Below are 18,380 nucleotides of genomic sequence, written 5' to 3'. Positions count from 1 at the left end.
TGGTTTTCTTTCACCATATCATTTGACCTGCTCTCTCCCACTCTGCCGGCCTGCAATTTACTTCTGACATATCCTTAATGCAAGTCCTGGTGGGCCAGTGTCACCTTGAATTGTGTTTATTTTGAAACCTTGTGGACATCCCTGTTGGCCTCCCTAGGGAAAAGCACTTTTGGACTGACTGCTGAGAACTGGTGTTGGAGTGTGTTTACTTTGCTCCACGTCCAGCAGCTCTTTGGGCTGAAACTTGAGTTTTTAAAAACAAACGGCACCTAAGCTGGGAAACTACCAGGCAAAACACCAGGGGCTGCAGACCTCAGAGCTGCTGTTCCTTTAGGCAAGTGTCCATTTATGGGATAATAAAGAGGGTTTGCACCAGCACACTTTGCTTTGGATGGATTGTCATCCATAGTACCTTTGGGTTCTGACAAAAATCTAACACTGCAGTTGACTTGCAAATTTAAGCTGAAAAGTTAGTGTAATACGAATTCTGAAGTGATCAAAAAAGCCATAAAAAAGGTGTGAAACTCAGTGTCCTGACATGTGGGCTGTGGTCCATGAGAGGAGCAGGTGTCCCCAGAGGGCACCAATGCTTTGGGTGTTCCTCAGTGCTAGAATAAGCCTTTGACATCCTAGATAGCATGGCACAGCCTTAAGCTCTTCTAATTTACATTTTGGTTGTAACTCACTTATCCCATTCCTGAAATATGCTACTCTTTGACATTTCTAGATCTATATTAATCTGTCTGGAGGTTCTTTCTAGCCATTAAAGCCAAACAGCACTTTTCTGACAGCACTCTTACAGGAGAGTTATTGGAGCTGTTGAGTCTTTAAAACTTTTTTTTTTTTTTATTTTGCTATACTCAGTGTAGCGATAGTTTTATTTATCAAATCCTGGGGCTGCAGCACAAAGATTTCCGTAACTTACATTTTTTGCAAAAATCACACAGTTGTCATGAAACAGAAAAATAATCTCTTTAAGGCAAATTGAAAATGTTTCTAGAAATGGAATCAGTGCTGGAATCTCCTCTCCACTCCCCTCTGCCTAGAGACACACTCATCTGCTTGGGCCTGAGCTATGTTATCAGGACACTCTGGAAGAAACTTGCCTGGTCTTCCACACTAACAGGAGTTTCTCTCACTCAGTGGGAAATTTGGCTTAACTTCATGGCAAGTGCATCAGCCTTTCTGCAACTAAATAGTGTCTTTCAGAACTGAAAAATCTGTTCAGGTTATTACAAATAATAATGTAATCAAACCGACCTTTATTCCTTTATATTCTGGCTTGAAAAATCAAACTGAGAAAAAAAACATGGACTCATTAAACCTTAATCTAAAACAAAAGTTTGGAACCAAATGTCAACATTCAGTCTTTTCATTCTGTAAACAAGTGTCCCGTTAGATAGAGGTAACACATAAGGGATACAGATGACAAACAACATGTTCATAGGATCTGTATTCACTCCAAACAGAAGGGAAAAAGAAGTGTGTGTTTACCAGTAATTAACATTTTAACTAGTGTTTGGTGAAATCCATAATGTGATTTAAAAAATAAGAATTCCTGGATTACAGGGAAGAGCAATTACCTAAATAAAAGCTACTGAAAATTGTCCAGAGATATATTGTAATAATAATAATAATAATAATAATAATAATAATAATAATAATAATAAAGATCTCCCTACCCAGTGGGAAATGATTACACAGTAATCCATGCCACTTAGTCAAATATCAGAAAAGGATCCCATAGACCCATAATTAGCAATGTAACAAGCAGGGCCTTGAGAAAACAAGCCGGTCCTCAAGACAATAATCTTCATTGCTAGCACCCATCCAACAGGCTTCATCTCAAGGAGTGAATGAGGCAGGCAAGACAATAAAAGGACCTACAGAGCCAGCAGGAAAGTTCCCCATGTGCTACTTTTAGTGGCCTTCAAGGGGGTAAAAGAAGGAGAGGTAGGAGGGGACAATGCACTTTTTCACCCTGGCTCCCCCCTTACCCCACCCGTTCCCCCCCCCAAAAAAAGGAAAAGAGTCCAACTTGCGTCTGCAGAAGCTGCCTAGCGACACACAACTAATTACTATGACTGGTCCCCTGTTTGCAGATCTTGTTATCAGTAAAAATAATAATAAAATGAGCCCTAGCAGTCTGGATATCTGCAATTACAGTGTGAATTGCATGAGAGGATTATATGAAGTGCTCTTGGCGTGGAGGGTGGGGGACCAAGGCGCTTCAACTTGAGAGCAGTAAGCAGCTGCTTTAGGGCTTTGCACCTGCTGCTCACCAGGCTGTTTTTACCTCTAGACGAAAACAGGCTTCTCTCTCTCTCTTCCTCTGTCTCGTTTCTTTTCACTCAGTGCACAAATGTAAAAACAGAAGAGGATTTTTATTAAAAAAAATAATAATAATAAAAAGGAGGAAAAATGAAATCGTCCTCTTAAAAAAGTTTCAGTGAAGCAACATGAGAGGCGTCTTGTGGCCGCGAAGGGGAATCTGAAGATGGAAAGCGGGGCCAAAGAAACAGGCATGCAGCTCAATTTTAATGTAGAGGCAGCAGACAGAGTGCGATCTGAGATTGGCAAAGTTTCAATGTAAATCCAGGGGGGCAAGGGGGATGGGGCTGGGATGAGAAGAAAGGACTCTTTTACTGTTTCATGCTTCTAAGTCCTGCCGATCAGCATAAGCTCAGCTCGACATTCTGGGAATAGCAATGAGGCACACACAACAATCAAAACACCCTAAATCTGTTTGATGATTCAGACACTTCGTGCATCTGCACCGACAAAATGGGACTTCAATTAAATAACTTGCAGATTTCCACAGAGGGGGGAAAAAGTCGGGCGAACATGAGGATTTTTAATTAGTAACTCCGAATACAAGCCGTTTTTTTAATTAGGTGTTTGCACTACCACTTTATTCTTTAAGGGAGATTTGTAAGCGTGTGGGATTGTTGTAAAAAAAGATCCTGAACAGTTTGTTCCTAACAGTTTGTTGTAACCTGCATTTGCTCCTAAACAGCTTTTCTTTAGCAAATGAAACTCAGCTACAATTCCAAGCAAGTTGTTCAAATTAAGACTGAGATTTTTTTGAAAGCTTTAAGTGTATAGACACATCCATAAATAAAATACACGCACATGCGTAGTGTCTAGTGTACATTTTAAGGCCCTGTAACAGTTTTCCTGTGTTGTTATGGTTCAGATTACTCTCTGTGGCTAACCTACTTATATATATAACTGTACCATAGATGTTATATACGTAACTACTATTCACGGGGTTTAAACAGAGATAGTAGAAGTTTGTTAAAAGTTGCATGAAATTTTCATATGACACTATTGCAACTGCAGCCACTACTTCTAGTCAGAGCAAACCACTAATGATTGCAGGCTTCAGAGTCTGAAAAACGATGGGTGAAATCCCAGACCCTTTGAAGTCATTGAGTGCTTTTCATTGACTACTGGGGTCAGGATTCACGCTCAGAATCTCCCGAGTGTACTCTGGCATGGTGCAGTGATGTACATGTCTCTCTCTCACACACACATGCACTGTGGAACTGCAAAATCTCCCTGTGAAAAGGCATCTGTGGCAGGTCGTGATTTTGGAGCCTTTGAAACAGATCTGGTCTTTTTAGTAGACTAACCACATTAGAATGAGGACACTTCAGTGTTAATTTTAAAGATATGACCAAAGAGGAAGCTGTGGCATTAACATATTTTTGTGTATCTCTTGGTCCCTGGACAATTTTTGCTTTGACAAAATATTTGCCGTGATGTGTAGGAGGTTAAAACTGGTTTTCCTTTTTCCTTCCTCTTTTTCCTGATAGGTGTACAGCAAGGAGAACATATAAAGAGGGACCATGATCATTTATCCAAATGCAAACCAACGTAAGCATGAAGATTTACCACAGACTGACTTTCTTTTTTTAAAAAATTATTTCATGTGTTAATCCAAAGACTATTAGCAAAAGTAGAATGCCAGGATTTGCGTATGAATAGGTGCCTTAAGATCAACGAGATCAACTCATTAGGGCCTGAACATCTAAACACACGAAAGTCAAAGAGGCCAGAGCTCAAGAGCTGGGCTGCTGAGATTTCCAGTAACTACTCCGAGCAAAGCTGTAGTTTTAAATTTATTAGTATTTTATGTGTCTTAACGAAAATACCCTTTACCTGAAATCAAAGCTCATTACAAGAAACATAGCCAAGTAATTGTGTCTGGGACTCAGTTTCCTCCTTTGCCATAGCTTTTCTCCATGGCATTGGGCAACTCATTTAGGAGGAGATTCATCTCACCTATCAGTAGTTGTCTCAAAGGGAGGGATTTTAACTACCTTGTCATCCAGGCTCCCTTTGCTGCCAGTGTAAAAAAGCACTTTCCAGAGGGTTGTTCATTCTCACTGTGGTATCCCCTCCCAAGACAGTGTCTAAATCTCTGGCTGCAGGTGCTTATCTCGTCCTCTTGCCTATGCCAAGAGCGTCTCAGAGTAGCTCAGACTGAAATGAGTATGGAGTCCGATGTGCCTCAGTTCCTCATCTGTAAAATGGGATTAAGTGATTAATGCTACCCCTGTATCTCATGGGTGAGTTAGGAAGAGGAATATATTATAAACCATAAGATGTTCAGAAATTAAAATAGTGGGAGTGATATGGATGCCATAAAAAGATAAGGTCCTGATCCAGTATCTGTGGCAACCAAGGGAATCTCTCCTCTGGCCTTTTGTGTGTATTAGATCAATCAATCCCCAGTGACATTATCCATTCACTGCAGAGTAAGTGAAGGTATGGCCAGAATTTTTCCACCGGCAGAGAAGGGAGAGGGTATGGGAAAGCCCTGACCTTACTCTATGCTTGAATAGTAGGAAGAGGGAAAGCACAAACAGGCTTTCAAAGCTGCCTACAGGATTTGGACACATCAGCTTATTAATGTTAGCGGAAATTGGGCATCCACATCTCTGGAAATTTCAGCCTCTGCATTTACAACACAAAAAAAGCCCAATCACAGAGGAGATATTTCCCTAATCTTGGCACCACTGCAGATTTTTGTTTGAGCTTCCTTGGATTAGACCTTTAGCAAACGGCACTGCTTGGACATTATGGGAAGGACACATTTACTCCTCATCCACCCTGAGGTGTAGCAGCCCAGTGTCAGGGCAGCATATTCTCATGGCTTGATCCTGAGCCTGTCATTAAATCCGTCTTTTGACCTTGGGCAAGTCACTTAACCTCAGTTTCCTCTGACTGTAAAATGTAGATAAAATATTCCCTGCCTCACGGCAGTGTTGGAAAGATTAACAGTTAGACATTGTTCTGAGAGCCTTGAATAAGAGCTGTGAGTGCATGCAGGGTACTGTTTCTATTGGATACTGCTTTCTCTTTCTACATACAGAAGGGCTGACTTTTAAACTGGCAAGAAGCCCAGGCCCGTGACTAGTGGTGTGCCCCATTTGAATGCACAATAACTACAGTTGCATGCACAAATTGGGTATCCGTGCATGCAAACTGGACACACAGTTGTTTACAGAACAGAAGAGTTTCTCTCTCACATTTGCTTGGAAAACTCAGGGACTTCATTTATTAAGCAGAAAAAGCAATGACACCACCCATGCAGTATCAAACAGTTTCTAGGCAGCATTTTAAATGGGTTAATAAGGTTTATTATTATAATTCCCTTTGGGCACTGTAAGGTGGGCACTTTATGTTGACCTCAGTTAAAATTTCACACTCATTTTACAGCTCTTGCAGGCTGTCTTGGTTTAAATGTGCCAGATGAGATCCTTTTGGGGAAGTTGAGAAGGGAAAAGATCTGCAGGTATTTTGTTTGATGTGTGTAAATCCGGTCTGAAATAAATGGCCTAAGTGCGGTTTACTCCGAGATAAACTGGACTTGGCCGAGGATCTGGCACTCTTTGTACACAAACCCATAAATAAACCAGAGTTAAGACAGTGTACACATTGTGCAGAGCCCCAGGAGGGCTGTCAGGGGCTGGGCTCTGCTACCCTCACTGAAGAGCCCTGGGAAGGGTGGGTGCACAGGGGGAGCACTCTGGTTTGGGCTGTGTTGGGTGGCGATGTGCTGCTGAGCTGTGGAGATCCCAGCAGCAGCAAGATGTGGTGGGATGAAGGGAGGTTGCATGTTCCCTCTGTGCACAGTCTCATCTCCAGGCATTTTCCAGGATCATAACTCCAGGATGAAAAAAACCAATCTCATTAAAAACGTGGGGGTGAGAGGAGAAGGAAGAGGGAGTGAGGGCAGAGAGCTGCTGGCCAGGACAGCATTATTTTTTGCACTCATGCAGAACTCCCTGAGCTGAGAAAGCTAAAGCCTTAACCAAGAATATCTTATTATTCTGTATTCTCTGCTTTCTGCCTGGCTGTCATTGGAGGTGTCTAGAAGAGATGGCAGCAATTTTTTCCATCAGCTTTCCTGTGCCCTACCGCTTCAGAGCCAACCTTGGTCCAAGAGCATCCAGATTCCAGCCACCTTGCCATGCCCCAGGCTCAGTCCATGCCATGGTCCTGTTAGCAGCAGGAGTAAATGTTGCTCTCACACCTCAGCACACAAAAAGGAGATGATATTCTGGAATGGCATCAGGCCTTGTTGCCTTATTTATGTGGAAGAAACAGCCTGCTTGGGTCTCTCTTCAGGGTGGGTGAGCAGCATCAGCTTAGGATGTCCCCATCACTACGGCTTATCTGCTTTAAGCAGTAATACACTAATTTACTACTGTGGTAGGAATGATTGAAATATTTAGACATAATGGAGGAAGTTTAATAGGGTCTACTGAGAAACCCAGGTGTTTAGATCAGCTTAAAAATAATAACCTTCTCCCCTGCTGAGCACTTTCTTTTCACAATAAGCTCAGCTTTTATTCTTAACCATAAAGACTACCTCAGACAGGAAATTATTCACGTGATTGGTCTTTACAAGTAGCGGAGGGTTTAAACTCAGGGCTGGAGAGGTCATTAGTGGTCAGCCATGTGATTAACCTTTGCTTGCCCGTTTCTTTTCACACTTTGTTAACAGCTCCCATTATTGCCCTTCTGTGTCTCAAGGAAGTAGTTTATTGACAGTATTAAAAATACATAGCTACAAGTTTCAAAGAGCCCATCCTTGTGTAAAACCTCCAGTAATTTCTAGCCAGATGATGTACATGGGGCAGAGCCCCCCAGTTTCTGGTGAAAGGGAATCCAGAAATAAATTTGCCCATTAACACTGGATTTGAGTTAACATCTGTTTGTTTCACCCATCACAGGACCTGTTCCCTAGCCAGTCTCAGAAAGTTTTATATCACAAAAAGGCTAAGGTTTAGTTAAACAGTAGTGTTAATGCTTACCTTTAGTGTACCAAAGTTTAATGGGAGTCACACGAGATGCTCAGTATCTTTGTGAGTAGCAATTGGCATCCAAAGGACTTTCAAAAGTTGATCAAAATGGTGCAGTCTCTACTTCCAATGCTGTCTGTTTTGATTTTGAGATAATTCATGTGCTACTTACTTGTCTGCAAAGCAGAAAAGCGACCTTGTGTTTCTGTTCTGAACTGCACTGACTGTGCTCTGAGAGCTCACAGTGCGCTGGGCGAGGGGCAGCTGGAGCACAGCGCCCATCACTCCGTCCTTGTACCCGCGTGTGTCAACGTCCCTTCCCTCCAACACACACAGAGCAAGAGGGTCTCGTGTACAGTAGGATCCCTTCCCACAGCCAGAGAAATGGAAAAACAGAAAAAACAGCATCAAGGCAGAAGTGAAAAGTCATGAAAGAGGAACAGAAGTTCCGTGAATATAATGCCAAGTGGCAGCATTTTGCATTTGCCCGGACTTTGCGAGTGTCTTGCATAAAATTCATAGTGAAGATTGCAACAAAAAATACTGCAGCAAAGGCTTAGGACAGGGAAGAGGTGTACCTCTTTTGCTTATTTATTTTGCACTGTTGTTGCAGGGTAAGTTCAAGAGGGAGGTGGAAGGGGGGAGGTGTTCTGTGGGGGCCTTTCCAAAGCAAAAGGGTCTTTTGGACAGAAAGGAGAGTGTCAAGGCATTTTGACAGAAAGTGGCTGAATGTGTCTTTTCTACTTAACTTCTGTGAACTGTTGGGCATTTCTGCACACAAAGGGGCATTTTCTTGGCAGCTGAGGAGGGAGGGCAGAAGTCAGAGAGGGCAGAAGAGGAAGGCAAAGGGGAACATGAGTTTATGAATGCAAAACTTACAGTAGAATTTTAAGCAGGACATGTACACTGAAGAAAGTCCCTGGGCAGCTATAACTTCCTTAGCTGGCATTTATTTGGCAGAAAATCCGAGCCTCAGTGAATTTACTAGTACTTCAGGAAGCATCCACCCATATCATTCAGCCTGAGTTCAACCCAGCAGTTGCTGAGTCCCTTCAATTCCTTTTGAAGTTGCTCAGTGTTGTGGTGCTCAGCACCTTGCAGGGATGAGGCCATACCTCAGGATGCTTCAGCCCTGGTTTGGACCTGCAGTGGCAGTTGTTGGACAAGGTGAGAGGGTGAAGCATGGAGATGAAAATTCAGAGATGATGTGTACATGACCCTAGAGATGCTCAGGTGCCAATGCCTCTGGTGACAACATTATTTGTGGTACCCAGGGCTGACTATTGGCTTTTATTGGTAGACTTTTGTGTTTTAAACAAAATTAAGAAATTAGAGTACTTGACAGAAATTAAAACGAAAGACACTTCTAGGGATTATGAAAGCTTCCATAAAGGTAAACAAAAAGGAAAGCACTATTTTTTCTCTAATTTTACCTACATCTGACTGTTTCTTAATCTATAACATGAGCCAGACTAGGCCTTCCTTTACAATGGCCATGGATCAGAACTGAGGCAAGATTTGGGATCTGGAATTAAATGAAAAATTAATTAAATGAAAAGCTATTCCAGGGGAAAGGCGAGATCAATCAGAAAGGTTTGAGCAAGTCCATAGAAACAGCTGAGGTGGAGCAGTGAGGCAGTGAAAATGCTGTGCAAAAGAAACACTGATAGGAACATTTGAAACAGGAACCTCAGCAGCAGCTTTTAATTGCAGAGTACATAATTTTATTTATTTACAGGGGAAAACTCGAAGTAAGGCCTCAAGGTAAAGGTGCCTTGTAGTTTAGTTGGATCCATAGACCCTTCAAGGCATTGGTCATTTACGTATAAACTAGTGGAGAAGTAGTTTTGTGAGGAGAGTCGCAACTGCATTCCATGTTTTGACTTCCCCCTGGGAAGGATGAACTACAGTTTGACCAAACTTAATTAACTAACATTACTATTTAAAAGCAAAGGGGAGTGGAGGCACAAAAGCAATATAAGGACTCATTAGGATATTTATACTTTTAAACTTTGAACTAGGAAGATGTAACTGTTCAGCAGCATAAAAGCATTTTATCAATAACATAGGAGAGGTCTTAGTGATGTTTTAACAATGAAGAGCCTCTAACCAACACATTTTAGTAATTTACCTGTACCTGATTACAACCCTTTAATTAAAGTTGTGTTGGAGCTTCTGTGTATTCTCAGCTTTCTGGGGTTTATCACTTGACTTTAAAAATTAGCTGCTGGCTAAAATTTGTCACACAAGGACTTACATAGGAGCATGGTTTAAATAATAAAAGAAAAAAACACTTTGACAGCTTTATAAGCTATTACAGTGTTTCAAAAAAGAAACCTGTCAGTTTAGGTTTGCTTAGGACCTGGAAATGGTGCTGTCTGTTAACAGCAGACCCTGACATTTGGGAGTTGTTTGTAAGTGTTGGGAGTGAAGCCAGGTACCTCAGCTGAGGCGTGTTTCCAGAAGAAGCCATTGCAGGTGTGTTTTATTAACTCACCTCCCCATGTATTTCTTCTGAATTTTAGATGAGAAACTTCAAGGGCTGGGTCTCCCTGGTCTACTCATGTTGTTTTATTCTGACTGCAGTACAAAGACGGGGCCACATTTGGACAATGTCTTGTTGTTTTGTTTGTTGTGTTTGGTGGTGTTTTTTTTGTTGTGTTTGGTGTTGTTTTGTTTGTTGGGTTTGGGGTTTTTTTGTTTTTTTTTTCTTTTGTGGGTGTTTGTGGGTTTGTTTTTTTTTTTTTACAGCATAAAAAAATGAAACTTGACTGAACTTGAGATTCTTGGGAGCTCTCAGCAGGAGTTGTTTTGCTATGCACTGCTCCTCCTTCTTCTTCTACAGTGGATGTACCAAGGCAAGAATATAGGCTATACTTCAGTGCTCCAGTGCTGTACCAAAGCTTTAGGTTAGAGTCATCCTGAATTCGATGTACTTAACAGCAGGACTGAGAAGACACACAGCATCCTGATTTTTACCTGTCCCTGTTCTCCTGGGCTGGGTGCAAGCCACCCTCTGGCTTTTAGTCAATAGTAGGAGCAAAGTAAGAATTCATGCTCTGCGTTATGTTATGAGTGTAGCTCAGAATGCAGGAGTCAGCTGAATGCAGGAGCCTTTAGTGGATCTTGTTGTAGGACCCTATTCTGTGATAACTTGCTGTGCACTTTCCTTGGATGAGCCCAGAGAGCTCACTGGGGATTGTGTGTATGTGAGGGAAGTCTTGAGCATGCTGTGAATGAATGGATCTGGTACTATGTGAGACAATAAGGGGTTTTTTTTGTCACGCAATTGTTTCTGCCCATTGATACCAGAAGGTATTACACTTCCAAAACTCTTTACCCTGCTGCTCCATGTTCTCTCCCTGTAGCTGTCATTTGCTCCCTTAGTAAGGAGACATCCATATGCTATTAGCAACACAGGTTGGCTATTTACCATCCTGAGACCACAGGCTCATCTCAACTACAACAGCATGAAGGCAGCAACATCGCTTATCCTGAATCCTGAGGCTGCTCGCTATCTCTGGCAGGCTTGGTATTTGCTTGAGTGTGTTTTCAGTACCTTTACAGTCAGAAATCAGCAGGGCTTTCAGTTATTGACAACATTCACTTTTTGGGCATGTTTTAGTTTCGCTATGTATCTGGGCCATGTCTAAGCAGGTGTAAAAGTCTGTTCTTTTTCCTCATGTTGGCTAATGTGATTTCAAACATCCCAGTCTGAGCAGGGTTTTGCAAGTGTACCAAGGTTTTGTGGAAGGCGAAGTCTTTTCATACTGCTATCAGGGCACACCTTGGTGTTTTAAATACACAGAGACCTCGTTTAATACCTTAGCAGGAGGCTCACAGCTGTACAAATCTGACCAGAGCAACCACAAAACCAATTGATTTCTGACACAACCCTATGACTCAGCTTTCCCATTGTAAGGTTGGTTTTTATTGTTTTCAGGTTCTGGTTGCTGTTACATTTGGTACACATGATATGGTTTAGAAAGGTGACTCAGGCTGAGAGGGGAACCAAGTTGGGATCTGAGCTTTGCCATGAACTGGTGAGATACTCTGTTTCCCCAAAAATAAGACAAGGTCTTATATTAATTTTTGCTCCAAAATGTATTACTTTGTTACAGGTATAGATATCTGGACACTATTTAAATTGACTTTTTAAATGCACTCTAAGGCTTATTTCTTGAGTAGGGCTTATATTTCAAGCATCTTGAAAAATCATGCTAGGGCTTATTTTCAGGGAAACAGGGTAGAAGTCCCTTCAGTCACCTGTGTCTCCCTTATTCTTGCTGTAAAAGTGGACTGACAGTACTTTCAGAAGGATGATCTTCTTACTGCTTTGATGGGGTTAGTTTGTTTGTTAGGTGGGTTTTGGACCGATAGCTATAGTTTTTCCTATAATGCCAACATCAAGTAGTGAGAAATGAGTGAGATAACACTTCTTCCTGCCCTGTATAGGATACATCATGTCACACATGTCACAGTGCTACATGTTTTTGGTGAGAAGAGATAAACACTCCCTTCTGCTTCTTCATGGGGAATGGCCATAAAGGAGGAAGGAAGGAGAAGACTGTTATTTTTGGCAGTGTTTTATTTTGTAATCTCAAGCTGAAAGGTTTGCACTAACTCACTATCAAAGGTAAAAGAGATGTTAGAGAAGTTTTAATACTACAACAGTGTTAATACAGTTTTTAGTCCTTTTTTTTTTCCCCCCTCTATCCATTTCTGTCCTGGAAGTCATATTTACCAGAATATTCTGTGGCATCACTGTCTGATGTGTACATGAGATCTTTGTGAGTTTCTTGGGGAAAAAATTTTCCTACAATTGGAATGTCAAAATATCTGATCAAGCTGGGTAGGACCTCTGTGCTTCATCCTGGGTAGCACATGCTTTGGGTTCAATGGGGCATCTCATTTCCAAGCTCTGCCTGCACCAGTTGGCACCACCAGATGTGTGGCTGCCTTTTCCACAGTGCTTCCTTAGGGTGCCTGGTACTCTGATTGCCAGGACAAAAGCTGATTCAGGCCAGCTTGATGCTCAGGTATACTGAGAACTAAACCATGAGCAGATACCATCAGAACACATTTCACTTGTGACCTTTCACAACCAATGAATTGGAGGGATTTTCCTTTGCTGTGGATCAAATTTAGAACTACTTCCCAGGAGTGAAAGGTCATCACGTGGAGTCATGATATCCAGTTAAATACAGCTAAATAGAACTCGTTAGCATCACAATGAATGGAGTTATATATTACCTGGTATGGAGGATGAAGTGGAGTAGAAGGAGGGGGAGAGCAAAGGAATAGATCTCTTGTCACCCTTAATAAAACACTGTAACAGCAGAGGAAAAGCACAAAGAACAGAATTTGACTAAATGCCCTTTAAATCTGTTTCTTCTGGCCAGCAATATGAGTTTTCAGAAAAACATGGGAAGTGTCACATAAAGGATGCATTCTCCTCTTGCTGTGTTTGCATTCACAGGAGTTACAGATCCATTAGAGTGAGAATATACTATTTACCAGCTCTGAGCGGGGCTTTGATCTCCAGATAGTCTGCACCGAGGAAAAAGGAAATCCAGTGATCTCATGTCTGAAATCAGATTCCCCCAGAGGAGCAAACTGCACCTCTAAACGCTATCTGATTGGCAGGAGGATCTCGTATATAAGCGGATCCATGATGTCTTTTATCCTTCCAAGACATCTCCCTTCCTAATGAAATGTTATTTCAGCCTTTCTGTTTCTGGTCATACTTCAGGAGGGTTATTTTCCTCAGACTGGGTGTGAAGCTGCATGGCTCTTGCCTCAGCATTGGCAGCAGGTCAGGGGATGCAAAATGAGTGCACGAGGCTTTAGGAAGTGCTTTGGGACCTTTGGCCAGGAGGGAGGAATGGGGAGGACCTACACACAAAACTTAGAATCATTGTCCTGTGAATAGCTCGCGGTTAATCATTTATTTTGGTGATCCGGCTTTTTGGTGTGGGGTATTTTTGTTGTGGTTTGTTTAGTTTTGTTTGGATTTTTGGTGGTTGGTTTGGGTTTTTTTGGAGAGGGGGTGGTGGTGGTGAGATTTTTCTCCCTACTTGGCATGGCTGGGGAAGGAAGGGTGGATGAGATCAAAGAAAAGGACCAGATCAATTGCTTGTTTTAAATGAAGCACTATTTGAATTATCTCAATTTTTTTTCACAGGTGGTTCCATTGCTTATGTGTATTGCTTTGACATTTCTGTGTTTATCCAAGGCAAAATGTTGATAATGGCCAAGCAAGCCAGTCAAATAGAGCTGGGTGTCTACAGAGCCTTTTTGCTGTTTAATCCAGAGGGATCATTGAGATATCAGTGTAAGCTGGACTCCGGGACTGCTGCACTTGACAAACCTCCCTCAGCCAGCACATCCCTGGGACAGGCATCTCTTGTTGGTGTGCAGCTTTCAAGCCATGGATGAGCTGCCATTTTGCTGTTATAGATGGTATTAGATTTCTACTCTGACAGGTTAAGCAGGACCCAAGCTGGGGAAAATGTTAAAGAAATAAATCAGGCTTTGAGGATCTCGTGGCTACAGTGCCCTGTTCCAAGTCTGCCCCAGCTCCTGCTCCAGGCCATGCTCTCCTGCTTTTCTCAACACCAGATCTGCTGCAATTCAGGAACCAGGGCAGGCATTGCTCTGAACAAGTCAGCTGAGAGTGTCAGTAAATTAGCAACAGTTTTGCTCCCTACTGGGACTACTGGAGATGCAGTGGGTGTGATCCAGCACGCAGAGGGGCCTCTGCTGGCTGTTCAGGTACTGTGGCTGCATTTGGAGCACCAGACCAAACCCCTGCAGTTCCCAAACCATAAAGTTAAATAATCCTGGGGACCCTCACCCCCCTCCAAGGGAAACTTCCATTTCTTGCCCCAAGTATGACCTACCAGTCCTACCTGCAAGCTGTATGTTCTGGCAGCTGAAAGCAAGCATGTAGGACAAATGGGAAGGAGCAATACAGAAAGGGGATCGGTAATGAATGTTCACATTTATACATGCTAAACCAGGGATTAACCACAGTGGATGTAAATGATTTTGTTAGTGTACCCAAATAAACCAACTGGTAGTTGGTAGTCCTTATCTGACCATTTACAGTGATTCACTGAAGAGATCTTTATGGAGGATGGTCCTGGGACAAGTCTGGAATATTTACCTTTTTTAAGAGTAAAACTTGTGCTTTAATGCCTTCCAATAAACCTGCCATCCATGTACTGGAAATACCTCAAAATTTCCACCCCTGCCTGAGGCAAGCTCCACTGTACTTAGGCTGCGCTGATTTTTACCAGGTGAGGTGCCTGATTCTATTTTACTTTATTTTTATTGGGTTTTTTTGTCCTTGGTTATAAAACTTTTACTAGCTGGAGGAGTTCACATGCCATTCGGGAGCTCGCTTTATGGTCTTAGGATAGGAAATCATCACCTTGGTGCAGACAAGTTTCAGCATTTTGGTACTAAGAAAAGGGTGGGGGGAGGCAGGGGAAGGGAGCAGATTTATACTTCCTAAATGAAGCACTTCACATGGATTGGGAAATGCCTCCAGCAGAAGTAGACAGAGGGAGCCTGTTCTGCAAGGAACATCTGGAAATAGAGACATACAGTTTACTTCTCTTCATCCTTCCAGAGCTGCAGGGAAATTCTGGCCCAGCAGACTGTTGCCAGCTCTGACTCTGCGCTCTCCCTGTCACCTACAGCCTCCTCCTTTCCCACAGGCTTAACCTGCCAAACACAGGCTTTTCCCAGGCTAAGGCCACCTGAACACGTAACGTGATACAGTGATCTGTCATCTGCAATAGGGTAATCGGCCACTTCTCTATACCCCCAGTTTTAAATGTGGAAATTATATTGCACTAGGGGGGGAGGGAGGAAGATATCTTTTTGGATTTATAGAAACGCTGTGTACATCTGAGCCGCTGCTGAGTGATTCTATCAGTTGGGTTTATCTTAGAAGTGTTCTGCACTTTTGTTGTTTCTAAGGCAACCACACTTTTTGAATGAACTGCGGAGTTAATGAAGGTATCCAAAATATGTGGTGGTTCAGCCCACATGACATGCCTCTGCTATACTAAGTACATGCATGTAGCAGTTCAGCTCTTAAAACATTTCAGGCTAAATGGTATCATGAGCTCTTACAAAATCTGAATTACACCAGCCACGAGTCTGATTCTTGCTGATATGGGACACAGTGCTTGGTATGGCCAGGCAAATGAGGACTGTGAAAGGCAAAGTAGAGCCTTGTGGACAACAAACTGGTCCATAAAGAGTTCAGCAGGTTCAGGCAGTTGCCAGGTGAAGAGAAATAATAGGAGAAATCCTGAGAATTTTATCATGAGCATTACTGTAAGTGTGATTGAGGGAATGAAGGTGTTTACTTCTCTGTTTTCTAAACGTTTAAACTCATCAGGAATCAAGGTGCTGGAATTCTGAACTTTTCAGTCTCTTTTTCTGTATTTTCTTAGGGTTTCCTCTCTCTGCAGAAACAGGATTTCGTGTGTGCAGATCAGTTTGGATCCTTTTTATTTATTTATGCTGAGGATAAATATTCCGTATTAGCACTGACCTGAACTATGTGCATCTTCTTTGAGACCAAATAGTTAAAGGAGACTTCTTATAATGCCAGATCTACAAGATAACAGTGCAGCATAATATGTACTTTCAAGCATTGTGCACACCTTTTGGCACAGAAAACTTCTGATGCAGGCTTTCATCTTCATTTTCCTGCATTTTAGCCCTGGCGTTTCTAGATTCCTGCCCTTCCCCCCAAAAAATAAATATTTGTTTAATAGATTTTACATTGCTCTTGCATTTCCATTTTTAGCACATGCAGATGTGCTCGCTCTGATGGAACCTTTCATTTTGCTAAATGGAGAGAAGGATATTTTGCACACACCAACTGAGCTGCAATTAGGATTATTACAAGAAATAGATCCAAGGAGGGTTCCTGTGTAGGCCAGGTCTGAGGTTCCTTGGCAACAGAGAGGAGAAAAAAAAATGAAGGCATTTCCTTCACAATATTCTCTTTTTCTTGTGCGTAATCTCTTGTTGGGCCTTTTTTTGCCTCGAATTTCTCTTCCCAGAAAAAGCAGGTATGTGTAGCTGTAGCTATCACCCAGAGCATTAATGCCATAATAACAGAATGAGACTGCTCAAATTTGTGCTTGAAATATGCAATCACCAATTCTCTTCTGAGTAGTTGAACGTCATTCTGCCTTTGTTCTTGATTTCAGCTGAACAAAAATCAAGGCTATGCCCACCAGAACTTAGGTATTTACACTGTCTTCATTTTGCCTTTGACACTGAGAGTTAAAACATAAAAAAACATTTTGGTTTCCAAGCCCGAGCATGTGAAACATTCACTTTCCTTAATTTGAGGAAGTGAGATCAACAACTGTGCTATTTATGAACATATTCTGTGACATCGTTGCAGGGTTTTCACAGAAAAATGGGTAACCTTTACTGAACGAGCCAGCCTGTAAAATTGCAGCAGTTTCCCCAGGCATCAGTGTGGCATACAGCTTGGGGCATTCAATTGACATGATTTCCAGGTAACCAAAATGCCACAGTCTTAAAAATGGAAGCGTAGTGAGTGATCTGCTAAATTTTGTCAGGCAATCGTGAAGGTGAGAGTGGGCTTGGACCTCAAGTCTAGACTAGCAAAGCCTGTATGCTGAGGAGCCTGAGAGGACTTGCCATTAGGAGATTTGCTCCGAGCCATCAGTGCTGCACCTCATGCAGGCTATGAAAATAATCCTTAATGGGTGGGCAGGAAAGGATCCATTTAACTCCAAGAATATGAGAGAAAACATTTTCAGGTGGAAGGTTTATTTTGAACGTCTCTGACCTGTTTTTCTAACTGAGCAGTCACCAACTTTCCCAAAATGTTTGGACAGCCTAAGGATGGAAAGCTCTGAACAGCTTCTCTCTGCTGAGTAAACTCGAGAGACGGCATTTCTTTATGTGAGTTTGACTGCGGGTGGTGAACGTGGATAAATGTCTCTTCCCTCACATTGCAACATGATGTGTCATGTACAGCTTGTCAGAAAACAATGTCTGGTTTGTTTGCTGCCAGGCATTACTGAAGGAGGAGCACCTGACCTGGGATATATTTTTTCCAGGTAATTCAGTGGGTGGGGTTGTCCACACCAGCACAAGTATTTGGGGGTTAGCTGCAAATCTTTCAGCAAAATTGGGAACATCACTTAGCAGAAACTCAAAATAGTTACTACTATGTGCAGTACATGTTTCTGTGGCTTTTTTTAAGGTAGTCATGCAAACTACCCAAAACTTCCCCTGAACCACTCTGACTTCTCTAGAAATGAAAGTATAATAGATCCTCACTTAAGTGTTAGTATCTTGTTATAAAACAGGGCAACTTCTGAATTGAAAGCATAAGGTTTCTGTTGAGATAGTTGGGAGGAAAAAATTGATAGCAGCATGGTCTTCACAGCCTATTTTCATGTTGGGACATCAATGGAATATCCTCCTACACCCATATGTTGCAGGTCTGTGACTATTACAAAGAGATTTGGACCATTAAAATGATTTCCCAGACAAAATTCCATTTAGCTGATATATGTTACTATATTTACATTTCGTTCTATTATACAAATATTCCAACTGATCCAGTCTGTCCTTAGTTATAAATTGAATGATGATACTAAAATTAAACCTAAAATTAGTAATAATACTAAAAAGCCGTTGTTTCTCTACAGCTGAGATCACTCTTTTGTAGATCAGGCCTCCTTAGCAGTCGGTACAAGGCTAGATAATAAAAGTTTGAGTACTGGCAGTATGATAAGTCTCTCTTGACAATCTTTCTCTGCAGGAAGAGAAAATAATTCTGCTGTTACGTGGTGCCCAGCTAAAACTGATAGCATTTTCCAATGTCTATTTTCATCAGGTGTTAATGCCTCCCCAGAAGGTGCTGGTAGCTCTGTCTTCTGTGGAAACCCAGCAGGTTCTGCTGTGCTAATGCTGCAATAGATATTGCCAAAATGAATTATGAGAGCAGAAATTGCCTGTGCCCTCTGATAGCTTCTTCATTTGATATTT

The 18,380-nt window shown here is 42.0% G+C and overlaps 1 long non-coding RNA gene across 2 annotated transcripts in view; it reads left to right on the top strand.

Annotated features, from left to right (window-relative positions):
• LOC110361830 (uncharacterized) overlaps positions 1–18,380 on the top strand; it is a 63,690-nt gene that overhangs the window by 20,269 nt on the left and 25,041 nt on the right. The window contains exon 6 of one of the 2 annotated variants that reach the window (XR_010474641.1): positions 3,819–3,879. The exons of the other annotated variant lie outside the window; for it this stretch is intronic. This is a non-coding gene — a long non-coding RNA (uncharacterized LOC110361830). The remainder of the gene's footprint in view (positions 1–3,818; positions 3,880–18,380) is intronic. 2 annotated transcript variants of the gene reach the window in all.

The sequence above is a fragment of the Columba livia genome, chromosome 9 (assembly GCF_036013475.1).
Source record: "Columba livia isolate bColLiv1 breed racing homer chromosome 9, bColLiv1.pat.W.v2, whole genome shotgun sequence".
NCBI classification, from domain to species: domain Eukaryota; kingdom Metazoa; phylum Chordata; class Aves; order Columbiformes; family Columbidae; genus Columba; species Columba livia.
The sequence above is the reverse complement of the archived record's forward strand: the minus strand, read 5'-3'. Positions and strand labels throughout refer to the sequence as shown.